This window comes from Aotus nancymaae, unplaced genomic scaffold, assembly GCF_030222135.1.
Source record: "Aotus nancymaae isolate 86718 unplaced genomic scaffold, 86718_ANA_hifiasm-v0.15.2.pri h1tg000006l, whole genome shotgun sequence".
NCBI classification, from domain to species: Eukaryota; Metazoa; Chordata; class Mammalia; order Primates; family Aotidae; genus Aotus; species Aotus nancymaae.
Window position 1 is genome coordinate 85,868,271 of NW_026988417.1, and position 15,110 is coordinate 85,883,380.

Here is a 15,110-nt window from a genome sequence, read left to right on the forward strand (position 1 = left end):
CCACTGTTTATGTTTTTAACTTTGACAGTTGAAGGAACATCTCTGTATGAATGTTGTAGAAAAAAAAGCCTTCAAATATTTTCAAGTACTGAAAAGTGATTGTGTTTGTGTTCATACCTTGAGTGGCACTTGCATCAGGAATAAAAAGGGTGTTTATTTGCTTTCCATTAAGGTTCTTTAAAAATTGATTGGAATAAATGCTAGTTGAATTTATACTTCATGACTTGAAAAGCAAGCTGATTTTCATCCTGCCTTCTCAAGGAGTGTAGTATGTTTTAAATACTATTACCTGCTTTTGGATATTCCATGAAAAAGAAAAATAAATATTTTAAGGATGCTTAGAAAATTTTGATATACAGTCTACGTACATATGGAGATTAAAGCCAAGAGACTAAACAAAAGTCATTTTTTATTTTAGTTATTGTTTTGTTTTGTTTGCTATAGTACTCAGTCCAATATTCTCTCTACATAGTTTTAGTGCAGTCTTGCTAATGTAACCAGAATAACTCTTGACTGATAATGAGAAATTAACAGGTGAAAAAAATCAATTCAATATCATAAATAGGTAATATAATTTTAATGAAAGGCCACAATCTGAACGCTGGATATTGAATTAGTATCTGGAAAGTGTGTATATGTGATTGTGGGAAGGAATTCTAAACATCAGTCTTCCTCACAGTTACCTTTACATACATGAGAAACAGGCATCTTGCTTACACTAAGATTAAACCTAATTAATATCTGTGTAGAAGAAGAGTGAAGATGGGAAAGCAAAGACAAATGTGAAGAGAAAATGGCTGATAATTAGCCAATATTAAATTAAAGACATCAATTCACTGAGCCCCAAACATAACTAACTATAAATAAGTAAATAAGCAAATTAATTAATCAAATTGATGTTATTTGAAAAAAAGAAAAGTTTAAATAACAAGAAACTAAACTTCCACTTTTAGAATATAGCAAAATAAGACTATATTAAACCCAAAGTCTAAGAAAGAAAATAAAAATAAGTGGAAATAAATAAAACAGAAAACAGACAAAGAGAAAATTAACAAAGTCTAAAATTATTAAATTTTAGGAAAGATTTTGATAAACTACTAGCAAGACCATTTAAAAAGTATACACAGAAAACAAAATTTGCCAATATCAGAAATTAAAAAGAAGCTATCATTACATATCCTCCACACACACACAAAAATCATACTGGAAATTCTAACACTAAAAAAAAGCAAAGAATAAAACACGAAGAATTTGAAAAGAAAGAAACAAAAATGTATTTCTCAATATGTAATCATGTACACAGAAAATTTTATGAAATCTAACACTTAATTAGTAAGCTTACAGACTATATTTGAAAATAATTAAGTATCTTTATAATAGCAATAAAAAATTAATTAAAAACTGAAATAAAACATAAATCAAATATCCTGAAATAAATCTGCAAATTTTTGCAAGACATTTAGACTAAAAATTATGAAACATTGACCAAGAATATTTAAAGAAGAACTAAATAATGGAGAGATACATGTTCACAGTTTTCAAATTTTAATATTGATATCAATTTTTCATAAATTGATTTATAGATTTAATATATCATCAAAAATCTTAGATTTTTAAATTGTTTTTAGAGGCTTTTGAAGAAATTGATAAGCTGATCCTAACATTGTATAAAGATCTTATATAGCCACAATAATCTTGAAAGAACAAAGAAAAAAATTGGATGAAATGTTGTACCTGACTTCAGGGCTTATTTGGTATTGGCATAAGGATTGACAAATAGATTAATGGGACATAATTGAGAATCCAGAAATCAACCCACCAGCATAGAGTCGGGTTGGGTATTAATTAACATGCCAATCAATTCAGTGGTGAAATGTTTAAGAAATATTGCTGAACCAATTGGGTGCCTGTATGGAAAGAAAACAAAAATAATTTTATTTCTCACTACACACAAAAATTAGCTGAAGATTTATCACAGACTTAAACACTTAGAATTGGAAATCTTTTATATTTCTAATTAGAATTAGAAATCTTTTAGAGTAAAACATAAGAGTTATCTTCATAACTTCAGGATATATAAAGATTTCTTAGGTACCAAAAAGAACAATTTGGACTTTCTCAAAATTAAAATGTCCTGCTCATTAACATACAACATTAAGAAATAGACAAACTAAAAACTGAGCAATACATTCTAGAACCTATATCTAAAAAACATATAGATATGTGCAAAATGTAGAGGGTTCGGAGAATACACATATTTAAAAACTCTTACATAGCAACAGTATGAAACCAAAAACAATTTTAAATAGATGAAAACTTGTCCAGAACATTTACAGAAGAAGATAGATAAATAGCAAATAAACCGTGCAAATTTATTAGTCCATAGAAAAATGCAAATTTAAATTGTAAGGAGACGCAAGTCTGCGCCCACTAGATTGGCTGAAGGCAAAGACTGACAATACAGTTGCACCTCTGATACTTTGCTGGTTGGAATGCGAAATGTACAGCCACTTTGGAGAGCTGTTTGGCAGTTTTTTACCAAGTTAAATATCTACTTACCATGTACACCCCACCTATTTCATGCCAGAAAAATGAGAATATATAACCACAGGAATTCTTGCACAAGAATATTCATAGCAACTTTATTCCTCATATCCAAAACTGGAAGCAACTCAAATGCCCATCATTTTGAGAAGGGTTAAATGGATTTTGATACAGTAGAATATTATTGATCAAAATAAGTAATTAACTATGGAAATATAAAGAAATATTGTGTTGTGAAAAAAGCCTGAAATTTAAAAATGAATAATACTATATTATTCCATATATATTAAGTCCAGTAAATGCAAAACTAAGCTATGATGATCTAAATCCCGACAGTGGTCACATCTATCTGGGGTAGATTGTCTGGAATGCAGCACAAAATAACTTGCAGTGATAATAAAAATATTTCATTATCTTGTTTTGAGTGATAGTGACAGTGGAATACAATAAACAATCCTGTAAGCATTTAAGATCTGTTTATCTTATTACATGTAAATTAAACTTCAATACAAAATTACAATATAGAATGACCCATAAAATATTTGAAGACCAAAAAAGGTAAAGAAAAGGAAAAAAAGCAATTTTTACAAATATCACAATTTTAAACTAAATGCATATTTGAATCATGATGATTTGGAGATCACTGAGTCATAAAAGGTGAGAATTTAATTTGGTGGACACCGAGAACCCAAATTTGGAAGTATATTGGAATCTCTAGAAGAGCTTTTTAATAATTGGAATGCCTGGGCCCCATTCCAAAGCCATTCAATCAATATTTTTGCAAGGTACATAGCAACATATATATATATTTATATATGATATATATAAATATATTTATATATATAATATATATATATTTATATATATATATCATATATAAATATATATATATATATATAACTCCACGGGTGCTTCTGATAAGCCAGCTTTGTTCCTTGATGAGGCGTTTGGAAACAACAAATTAAAGCCGGTCTCTTCTTCCATGTCTTTGATTGACAGTTCTGTTTCCCCTGCCAGAAGACTCCAAGCGATGCAGAATTTGTTACTTTTTGATGCAGTTTTTTTTCATTTTTAGACATTGGACATTTCTAGTTGTCAGAAAGTGTTTCTTTATATGAAACTGAAAACACACACATTGGACAAAATGAGCCATTTTCTGGAATAATATAAAACAAGTAATCTGGTTTGCTTATGCTCATTTATCAGTAAGTAAATAAAATGATACCTCTCTAAACTTACCTAGATGTCTACTGCCTAAGCACTGCAAGCAATTCACCATTTTTCGATTTGATGTGCATGTTAGATACCTCACCTTTCTAAGTGCCTTTATCCCTATATATTCTAATTTTTGCATCGCTCTGTGTAAGAATATAAGACCTGACATATTTACTGATTACAAAATACGCCATATGTTGTCTTCACTATAGAGATGTGAGATATTTCTCTCTTTTTTAAAACATGAAACACTTGTATCTGTGTTTTTCTTCTCATAATTTTTGTTTTTTAAATTTATATCTTCATTGTGTTAATTATATTGACCAACTCTTCCAATTTTGCATTGTTCTCAACTGGGTTAACATGCTAGTCATGCTTTCAACCAAATGCCTTCCAAGAGGAGGTGTTGTCAAGCAGGTGGATTATGGTATTGAAAGAGGTTCAAAAAAGAAAATTGGCAGTCGTTCCAGGCAGGCTCACCATCAGAGAGGTCTAAGCAAGGAATTAAGACAGATATACCTGAAAATGGCTAGATGCCATAATAAAAGAGTCTTGCAACTGCAATAATACAAAAACCAGAAAGTTATAAGAGGAAGTGCTCCTTAGAATAGAAAAATTGTAGGTAAATTGTTTTATTGGAATTATTCTCTTCTGAGAGTACTGATGAGAGAAAAATTGGAATTAATTCTCTTCTGAGAGTACTGATGAGAGAAAAATTAAATTTCAGGGCTGGGAGAGCTGAGTAAAACTGATTTATTAGAATGAAGCAAAGAGTAAGGCTGATAATATGCTCTTCATCAAGTGAGCTACTTGAGTCCCTTAAGTTTCCTTGCCTAGTAACAATAACAAACCAATACTGGGATCAATATATTGGTAGATCTATTAGAGTGGATTCAGTTGTAGAGATTGGAGGGATACTTCAATGACAGGGAATTAAGCAGTTTATTATGATAATGACACAGATACATGAACTTAATGAAAGTAGTGATTCTCTTACCATATCTTTACCTCTACTTCAATTCATGTGTTGGCTTCATTCTCATTCAAGTTAGCAGATGCTGGTGACCTAAAGCATATCCTGACCGATCATTGTATTAAAGAAAGATCATTTCCTCTGTGTGTGTGTGTGTATGTGTGTGTGTATACACACAAATATATGATATATCACACATAGGTATTTTTATCCATACATCAAATATCAATTGTTGTCTTAGTCCTTCTCCATTCTTAAACCAAATAATTTAATCAAGTGTATGGAGGGCTCCAAGTTACAACCCTGAGTTATATGATGACTCTTTGGTAGAAGGATGAAAGGTAGGAATACATAGACACATGCACTTCTGTTTTTGGTTTGAAAGCAATATTGCTTATAAGAAAACAAAGGAAATTATAATTGTTTTATTATAATTCAACATTTATAAAATCTTTTTTAAAACATACCCTTTGAAAGTTTAGTTTATATTTGTTTCATTTTGTTTTGGTCTGCTAAAAATTATTTTATGGTCTTAGATTTTCTGTTATTTGTCTTATAGTTTCAGAATAGTCTTTACTATTTTACAGCAAGATTGTTGACTTTATGTAAATCTCCACTGCAATTTGTTAAACTGTTTCTGAAAATCAGAGACCTAAATATGCATAACAAGTATTGACAAAATATCTTAGCATGGAAATGACTAAATCCAGTATGCTGGGTAGATATGTACACTTTTACCCATATGCACAAAAACAAAGAAATCAACTTTAGGGATTAATCAGAGTTATTTATGGGCTCCACTGCCTACTGAAAACATGGATTTAATGTTTTCAAACTAGAGTCAATACACAGTCAAGTGATCTGAGTTACTTAAGCACCACTCTTTACCATGTCACTCTTTACTTACGGTTTAATTGCCACATGCCCTTTTGAAATGAACATTGAAGGACCATCTTCATGAGTGCATTCCTAAGAATCACAATGTTTATTCTGTGTAGTCTTGATGTAGGTTTAATCAAGACCCATGAAATGGACGCATTGCTCTTAATTGATTGCAAATGTTTATGATTACCCAGAGAGTGTTTTCAAATGTCTGATGACTATAATATTACTGACTTTCTCTCTAGACAGTCTTAAAGCTGTTTATTACTCATTTGGCTACTTTCCAGCTTTCAGTTCTCTCATTTAGTTCAATGTGCATCAATAAGCATATAATTAATCCAGACATCTTATTGAACTATTTCTTTTGCATTCGTATATATGATGTTAAATAGGTAAAAATATTCTGATGATTTGAATTTATTCATCAGTAAAATGTTCTTAACAAATATTGATCAGCATCACTGTAAAGATGCCTCTTATACAGAAATGTTGTGATCTCATACTCAGATCACAAATTCTTATCAAATAGAAATTCAGTCTCAAATGATGGGCCACTCTTGCCAGACTGTGTCACCTCAGAAATCTAGTACAGCATATAATGATCTTTATTTTTTAAATACGAAGTAAAAATGCTGCACAAATGCCAACAAAATAATAAATGACTCAAATTCTTTTTGAAGTGAAGTTTTTTCCAACAAGATTTTTTAAAATGGCTTAATTGTTAAAAGCTTTATTTTCTCGGGAAGTAAGCCAGTTATAAAGTATGTTTTGCTATTCATATGATGGGAAATGTCTCTTCAGCTCAATGATGTATCTCATGTATCCAGCAGTATGACATATTCCATTTTATTTTTTTTAAAATCCAAGGTCCAAAATATTAATTTTAAAGCTTGGCATTCTGTCATAGTTTCAGAATCCCCAAGAGTGGCTGAATACAGTGCTCAAGTCTTTTTCTACTCGCAGCGAGGTCTTAAAATGCATTACATGATTAAAAAGATTAAACGTGTCTAATCTCCACAGAGGAGGAAGAGATGAGTAAGTGAAAAAAAATCAGACACAAAAACAGTGACATATCTCTTTTCTCATTGAATTCAATATTTTAAATGTGATATATCATACAATAATCAGACTGAGAATTACTATTTTGATGTTTTCCAGAGAATGCCACTAAATTTTGTTAAATTGTAACTGTAGTTTGGAAAATGAGTAGTACTGCAGGCTGTCTCTATCTGTAATACGACTTGTGTTATCATCAGACGGTATAGATAATATACACCATGAGGACAGGAGTTGTTTTTTGTTTTGCTCAATATTCTCTTCCAAGCACCTCTCACAGTACATGGTAAGCAAAAACTTGAAAGAGATGTATTTGTTTTGTTTATGTTTGTTAAATTTTTAAAATTGATACATATTACATATGTATATTTTCATGGTACATATGATAATTTGATAAATTCATATAATCAAATCAGGGTAATTAGGGTTATCCATCACCCTAAATATTTATCTTTTCTTTGCAATAGCAACATTTGAATTATTCTCTTTTAGCTATTTTGAAATGTACAATCAATTGATGTTAACTATAGTCACCCTACTGATCTATTGAACGCCAGATCTTATTTCTTCTAAGTATGTATATTTAACGATTAATAAACCTCTTTCCATTCCCTTAACCCCACTACCTTTCTCAGCCTCTGGTCACCACAAATCTGCTCTCTATCTACATGAATTCCACTTTTATATCTTGAGAAATATCTACTTGAATGCTGACCACTGGTGTGGAATGAGCAATACCATGTCATATTTCTGATTAAAAGCCTTTTTTGGGGTCAGTTTAGAAATATGCTGATACATTGAATTCTAATATTTCCTGGGATTTTTTTTTCTACCCTAATCTACTTTCATATAAACCATTTTAGGAGAGATTAAAATTAATCTTACTTTAGAAATGATAGTAAAGTCATTATTTTACACAATTTAATAAAATGAATCATTAAGCTTCAATCAGCCACAACCTCTTGGAGGACTGTTGTAAGAAGCTGGCCTAAATAAATAACACAATACAGATAGCTGAGAAATTGATGGTTGTTAGAATATTATAGACATCAACCTTTAGTTCTTATCAATATTCCATTTTCCTATAAAAAAATGGCAGAACAAAATCAAGAATAAATGTTATTAGCATTATCACATTAAAATATAATTTCCTGTTTAAATGTTAATTCCTTCCACTAAACGGCAAGCACCTTTAGGATAGGAACTGAGCCTTCATAACTGAGCCTTCATCTTCCTTATCAAAGTACCAGATGTTTGCAAAAAAGACCCTTTCTCTTCCAAGTAGCAGAAGTTTACTTCAAAATAGCTTTGTTAAAATTGACTCATGTAGTCTGAAAGTCTAGGGAATAGTTGCCTTGCCTCTGTTTCACTTTAGTTACTTTCACACTAGACATATTGGTTCTTGCAATCGCAAAACTACATTGGGACAACTTGTGATACACAAGAAAGACCATTTCTTCTACATTATCCATATATCACACTTCAACCATCACTTGCATCCTGTGATTATCCCTGAAAAAATTACTTAGGCCAAGGGCATGGAGAGCTCAAACTAACCAGCCCAGGACACTTGGCCATCCAGCAATACAACCTAGAGAATTTGGCACATGTAGAACACAAGGGATGCATCTAGGTTCCAGATTCATTTCTTAAATGAAAAACAGCATCTTGTTGATTCCAAGTTAACAGGGTTTTACTGGTGGCTAAGTAAGAATCCAACCTAGTTTTCTGACATCAAATGTCGTGTGTTTTCCCCCTAGATAAAAAAAGTTGTTATGTAAATGAAAGATAAAAATCTTGCCTGCAAATGGCTTATAATTATAGGCTATACATGTCATCAGAGTACCCTGAAAATCAAAACAATAACTATTGACTTGATAAATCTAAGGAAAAATTCAGGATGGACTCTGTCCTGTGCCACTCAAATCCCCCTTTAAAACTGAAGGGTGTCTTCTCCCAAATGCTGAGATGACTTGCCGCTGACTACCTTCCTTATGAATTAACCTCAGCTTAGGAGAACCACTTCACCAAAGGCCATGCAGGGGTGTAAAACTTGTCCTTCCACCAGCGCTAACTTGGGATAACTCTGAAGACCATCTCACTTCCAGAGCTTCCTGCATGTCTTCGCTGAGACTGCTTCATAGCCCCAGGTCTCCCTCTGCTGGCTCTTTCTTGCTCCCTTCTCTTGTGGCACAAGTGTTATTCCTGAGAGTAGTTCAGTAGTTCCTAACAACCTTTCTAGTCTCCAATCTCTACCCCAGAGTCGGCTTCCTGGGAACCCAACCTTCTACCGTTAGTATGCTTTTCTTACGGCTGAAGGACAACTAAATAATAATTAAAACAATGAAAGGTTTTCAGGGAAAGTATTTATGGTCTGGTATGTTTTAATCTAAAATTTTCCTCTATTTTTGAACAAAACCTCATACAACTTTTTAGCATGGAAATATCTATACCTTACCCTCTTATACATTCTGGATAGGATAAAAAACACTAACATCAGTGACAATATACTAATCCAGGTTCTCCAATAACTACTTTTAGGGAAAGCAAGCAGAGTTGACTAAAAGATTATAATCTAAGCAGTGTGCAGAATGTTTTGAGTATATATATTTACTGAGAAGAGAGAATTTCATAATCTTTGATTTTCTCAAAAGAGTCTGTGACACAAAGAAAGTTAAGAAATTAGAGCACTGGTTCCCAAATAGTCTCTTAAGAAGTATCAAGTAAGAGAAAATTCCTTGTGTTTTTTTTTTTTTTTTTCTGAGAGTTTCTGATTCCATAGAAATGGGATTGAGCACAAATATTCATTTTCATCAAGTTTTCTAAATGACTCCAAAATTAAACTCAGGGGATTACAATTTGGAAAAATAGAGACTTATGGATTATAGTTATATGTTAGTTTCTGTTGCTGGTGTATCAAATTACAACAAAATTTATAGGCTTAAACAATACGAGTTATTAATATTATTTTTTAGTTCAGAAGTCTGAAATGGAATCTTGGTGGGCTATAACCAGCGTCAGCAAGGCTGTGTTCTCTGGTGGCTCTAGAGAAGAGTCAATTTCCTTGCCTTTTCCACCTTCTAGAAACAACCGTCCTTTCTTCACTCAAGATCCCTTTCCCCCATCTTCAAAGCCAGCAGACTTGCATCTTTCTTAATATACTGAGTCTCAACACATTCTTCAGGAGTTAGACCTCCTTTTGACTCTCCTGTTCTGTCTCCCTCTTCCAATTTTAAAGACTGAGTGATTACACTGGAGCCACCCAAATAATGTGGCGTAATCTCCCTATTTTAAGGTCAGACAATTAACAACTTTAATTATATCTGCAGCTTTAATTTGTCTTTGCTGTATAACCTAGTATATTCACAGATTACTAGGATTAACATGTGAGCATTTTGGGGAGGCCATTCTGCCTATCACAAGTTCCTTTATAGTGCCATGGAAAAAATATTTTCCCCCACCCCAATATTATGTTTAATAACTAAATTAATGAGTCTCCCAACACCTGTTGTTACATAATTATCTGATAAGTAGAATTAATTACTGGGAACTACTGAAACTTCTTTTAGCTTTCTGTTATCCATAAATAGCACCTAGTCACATCCACTCACCTGGAAGCACCTTGAGGTCAGGAAGCATATCTTTTTTATTTCTGAAACACAGGGAACTCACCTCATTGACTGCCAGCTAATCAGCATAGAGCTAAAGTAGCTGAATGATTGTGATGGGTGATGATGTTCATGTTCAATGAAAAAAACCAAAGGCCTACTCTCTCTCGTTCTTTTTTTTTAATTTAATTTTTCTTTTGAGGTGGCATCTTCTTCTGTTACCCAGGCTGGAGTGCAGTGGCACGATCTCGGCTCGATGCAACCTCTGCCTCCTGGGTTGAAGCGATTCTCCTGCCTCAGACACCCGAGTAGCTGGGAATGCAGGTGTGCACCACCATACCCAGCTAATAGTTTTTTTGTATTTTTGATAGAGATGGGGTTTCACAGTGTTGGCCAAGCTGGTCTCAAACTCCTGACCTCAGGCAATCTGCCCACCTCGGCCTCCCAAAATGTTGGGATTACAAGTGTGAACCACCGTGCCCAGTCTACTCTCTTTTTTAATGGCTCTTTTACACAGAGCACCTCATAAACAGCATGACTCAGAATCTTCTCTCATTGAACTTACCAATTGCCACATATTGTGGGTATTTGGTGTCATTTACTCAAATAAGCAAAACTATGTATGCTTAACGCTTGCATTCCAAGAGTCTACCTTATATTTCACGCTTGTTGTGTTGGGTAGCTAGCCATCATTAAAATTTAGGCAATCGGCCTAGTGGTGGGAAGAAGGATGGTCTCCTAACAAATAGTCATGTTCTATTACTCACAATAAAGGAACTACCACATTAGACTCTACACTAGGTTTTGTATATACACAGCAAACACACACAGACACTTCTGCTAATTCAATTTTTGAAGATTTCTATAAGATAAATATTTTTTGCTGGGAGTGGTAGTTTATACCTGTAATCCTAGCACTTTGGGAGCCCACGGAAGGTGGATCCCTTGAGCTCAGAAGTTCAAACCAGCCTGGCCAACATGGTAAACCCTGTCTCTATCAAAAATAACTTAGCCTGGCATGGAGATGTGCACCTGTAGTCCCAGCTACTCAGGAGGCTGATGTGGGAGGATCGCTTGAGCCTGGAAGGTAGATGAGCTGAGATCAAGCCACTATACTCTAATCTGGGTAATAGAGTAGGACCCCATCTCAAAAATAAATAAACAAATTCTTCATTTACAGATGAGGAAAAATTTTCAAGAAATTTTACAATCACATATCTAAGAAGTGACAACCAGAATTCCAGTGTAAGGAAACACAGGGATTATAGTGGTCTTTTGTCATATCATTTTTCAGTATACGTACCACTCTGATCAAAAATTAAAGCTAAAAATTGTTATATAGTTTTAAATTAAGGAGAATTAATTTACTAGATCATTTTATTCATTTATTTTTTGAGATGGCATCTCACTCTGTCACCTATGTTGGAGTGCAGTGGCGTGATCTTGTCTCAATGCAACCTCCACCTCCCAGGTTCAAGCAATTCTCATGCCTCAACCTCCCGAGTAGCTGGGATTACAAGCCTGCACCACCATGCCTGGGTAATTTTTAGTATTTTTAGTAGAGATGAGGTTTACCATGTTGGTCAAGCTGATCTCGAACTCCTGGCCCCAAGTGATCCACCTGCCTCTGCCTTCCAAAGTGCCGGGATTACAGACACTAACCGCACCCAGCCTCAACTTAAAACATACAGTCAAACACGTCACTTCCAGACTTACTACTTTTCATCCTGCTCACATATCCAGTCATCCACTTAAGGCAGATCCTCTGCTTAAAACTTTCAGGCCGGGCGCGGTGGCTCAAGCCTGTAATCCCAGCACTTTGGGAGGCCGAGGCGGGTGGATCACGAGGTCAAGAGATCGAGACCATCCTGGTCAACATGGTGAAACCCCGTCTCTACTAATACAAAAAATTAGCTGGGCACGGTGGCGCGTGCCTGTAATCCCAGCTACTTGGGAGGCTGAGGCAGGAGAATTGCCTGAACCCAGGAGGCGGAGGTTGCGGTGAGCCGAGATCGCGCCATTGCACTCCAGCCTGGGTATCAAGAGCGAAACTCCGTCTCAAAAAAAAAAAAAAAAAAAAAAAAACTTTCAATAGATTAAAGCTGTATTTAGAATAAAATTAAAACCTCTTTCTGTGTCTCACAGAGATCTACATAACATGACTCTTCCTCTCCATCTAGCTTCATGTGTCACTATCTAGGCTGCAACTACACTGATCTTCTATAGGTTTTTCATCCACAGGCCTTACTGCACTGGGAATTTTCTGAGCTGTTGTCTTTTCTCCTAATCTCTTTGGATAATGTCTTCTTATCCTTTACCTCAGAGTTTAAATACTGGTTTTGCAAAGAGGTCTGCCTCTAACTAAAATAGATCCTCCTCCTCACTCTATTATCATCTTATCAATGCACTCATTGTTTTATTCCAAGAGCTTAGTGTGCTTTGTATTTTTTATTTTGTTTACTTGTTTATTGTCTGTTTTAATGTGTGGATGGGTATTCATTGATGTGCTTCTAGCTTCTAGCTTCTAGCATTGTGTCTAATATTCACCAAATGTTTTTGGAGAAAAAGCTTTTGCTCACAGTGAAGATGTAAACTAGCACTGGTATTTTATTTTTGTAAGCAGAAGATGTCATAAAGGATAAGTAACCTGGAGCGTTATTCTCTAGTCATGCTCTGTTTTGTGAGCATCTTAGATCTATTTCAATGTAACTTTTGTTTGCCTTATATTTAGATATACACTTTAACTCAAATAAAGAACAACAACTTATAATTTGAAATCAATAATCTGCTCTTGTTCTTCTTTTTTTGAGATGGAGTCTTGCCCAGACTGGAGCGCAGTGGCATGATCTCTACGCACTGCAACTTCCATCTCCCAGGTTCAAGCAATTCTTCTGTCTCAGCCTCCCAAGTAGCTGGGACCACAGGCATGTGCAACCATGCCCAGCTAATTTTTGTATTTTTAGTAGAGACAGGGTTTCACCATGTTGTCCAGGATAGTCTCAATCTCTTGACCTCGTGATCCCCCTGCCTCAACCTCCCAAAGTGCTGGGATTATAGGTGTGAGCCACCGCACCTGGCCTCTGACATGTTTATTAAGAGTATATTGCTTCTGGGATCTGGCCCAAGCTTGTGCATTTTTGATAAATTTCCTAAATGCTTCTGATTCACATCAAAGTTTAAGAACATTTAGCATGCGCATAGTCTTGTTATTGTAGTTCTACCTGTGTCAACCAAATTACATCAAATTTAACCCTTTGATTAATTCATGCTTCAGGGTCCTTATGTACATTCTGACGTGGATATTGAATGAATATATAGCACCTTTATTATTCCAGGTCTTTTATCTCATTCTCTGCTGTAGCTGAGGATTTTATTCTTTTTTAACCTGGTTTCATGGTAACATCCTGGGTTTACGATATAATTCACAATAAGAAATATAAGATAGAATTTATACAGTATATATGTTGTAAAGATTTTGAGAGTCATCACATAAGTAAACATATAATCTTTACAACTATTTTAAAATGAAAGCAATCAAGAGAAGAAAGCAAAATTGTTGTTTTAGTCAATTTGTAACATTTCAAATATAAATGTTTAAGAGTAAATGTAGTTTCCAAATTTGGTTATTTGTTTTCCTGTTCTGTGGGTTAACTTATTGCTTTTTCTTGCTTGTATGTTGAAAATACATAAATTAACTATTGCCATTGAGAGACAAATTTTATATGCAGGCAAGCACACACAGTTAAGGATTTTGAGATCTAGTCAATTCATAAGTTCCCTAAAATCCCATTTACTTCTTATCTTTCTCTAGTATTTGCCCTTTAAATATTTTATTCTTTAGATATGTAATGAAAAATATAGTTTGTAATATAGTAAAAGCAAATCTACTATATTAGGATTATAACATAATCTATATTGATTATATTGTGCCAGATACTTATTTCAGATATCTTCTTCCGTAAACAAGCAATCCGATACTAAGAAGAATTATTTGTGGTACTTCAGACACTTAACGTTACTTAAATACACATCAAACTACAATTATATACTCTTTAGATTGAATTTTACTTTTCTTATTTAAATGTAATGTGGACACTGTACTCTGATAAATTTCTAGAACTTTGCTTATTTTGGAATAAATATGTAAATATTTGGCTGATCATCATACATTCAAAAATGTTGCTTAACATTTTCTAAAATGCTGAATATGTTTTGAAAAAATATGTTTTGTATATTAAGTATTTTATCCTTACTAAGGCAAACTTTGTATCTCCTACCAAGTTTTCCAAATTTAGCTAAGGAGATAATACTCATCAAATAAATAAAATGCAGCTTTTATTTGTGATCTAAGTGACTTGAGGTCCTTTGAAGATAACCTTTTGTAACTTTCTGTTTAGCTGTTAAAAGTCAAGTTTAGTGATATTGTTGCCTAATTTATGAAACATTCATAATCTTGATTCAGATTCATCTATCATAAATTATATTCATGCTTACATGAGGTTAATATTACCCTTTAAAATGCTTAGGAAAATAGAGAATGTATTTCCCTTCTTCTTATGTTTTGCTCTAGAGAAATGAGGCATCTCTCCAACCTCCTCCCTGCACCCTGACCCAACATTTCTAGCATGGAGATCATTTAGGTTCCGTGTAGATAGAAAGAAATCCATTTTAAAAATAACAATTCCATGCTGGGTGTGGTGGCTCATGCATGAAATCCCAGCACTTTGGGAGGCTGAGGCAGTCAGATCATGAGATCAAGAGATCGAGACCATCCTGGCCAACACGGTGAAACACTGTCTCTACTAAAAATACAAAAATTAGCCAGCATGGTA

The 15,110-nt window shown here is 33.9% G+C and overlaps 1 protein-coding gene across 3 annotated transcripts in view; it reads left to right on the plus strand.

Moving 5' to 3' along the window:
- GRID2 (glutamate ionotropic receptor delta type subunit 2) overlaps positions 1 to 15,110 on the plus strand; it is a 1,513,083-nt gene that overhangs the window by 790,992 nt on the left and 706,981 nt on the right. The gene's annotated exons all lie outside the window — the stretch shown is intronic.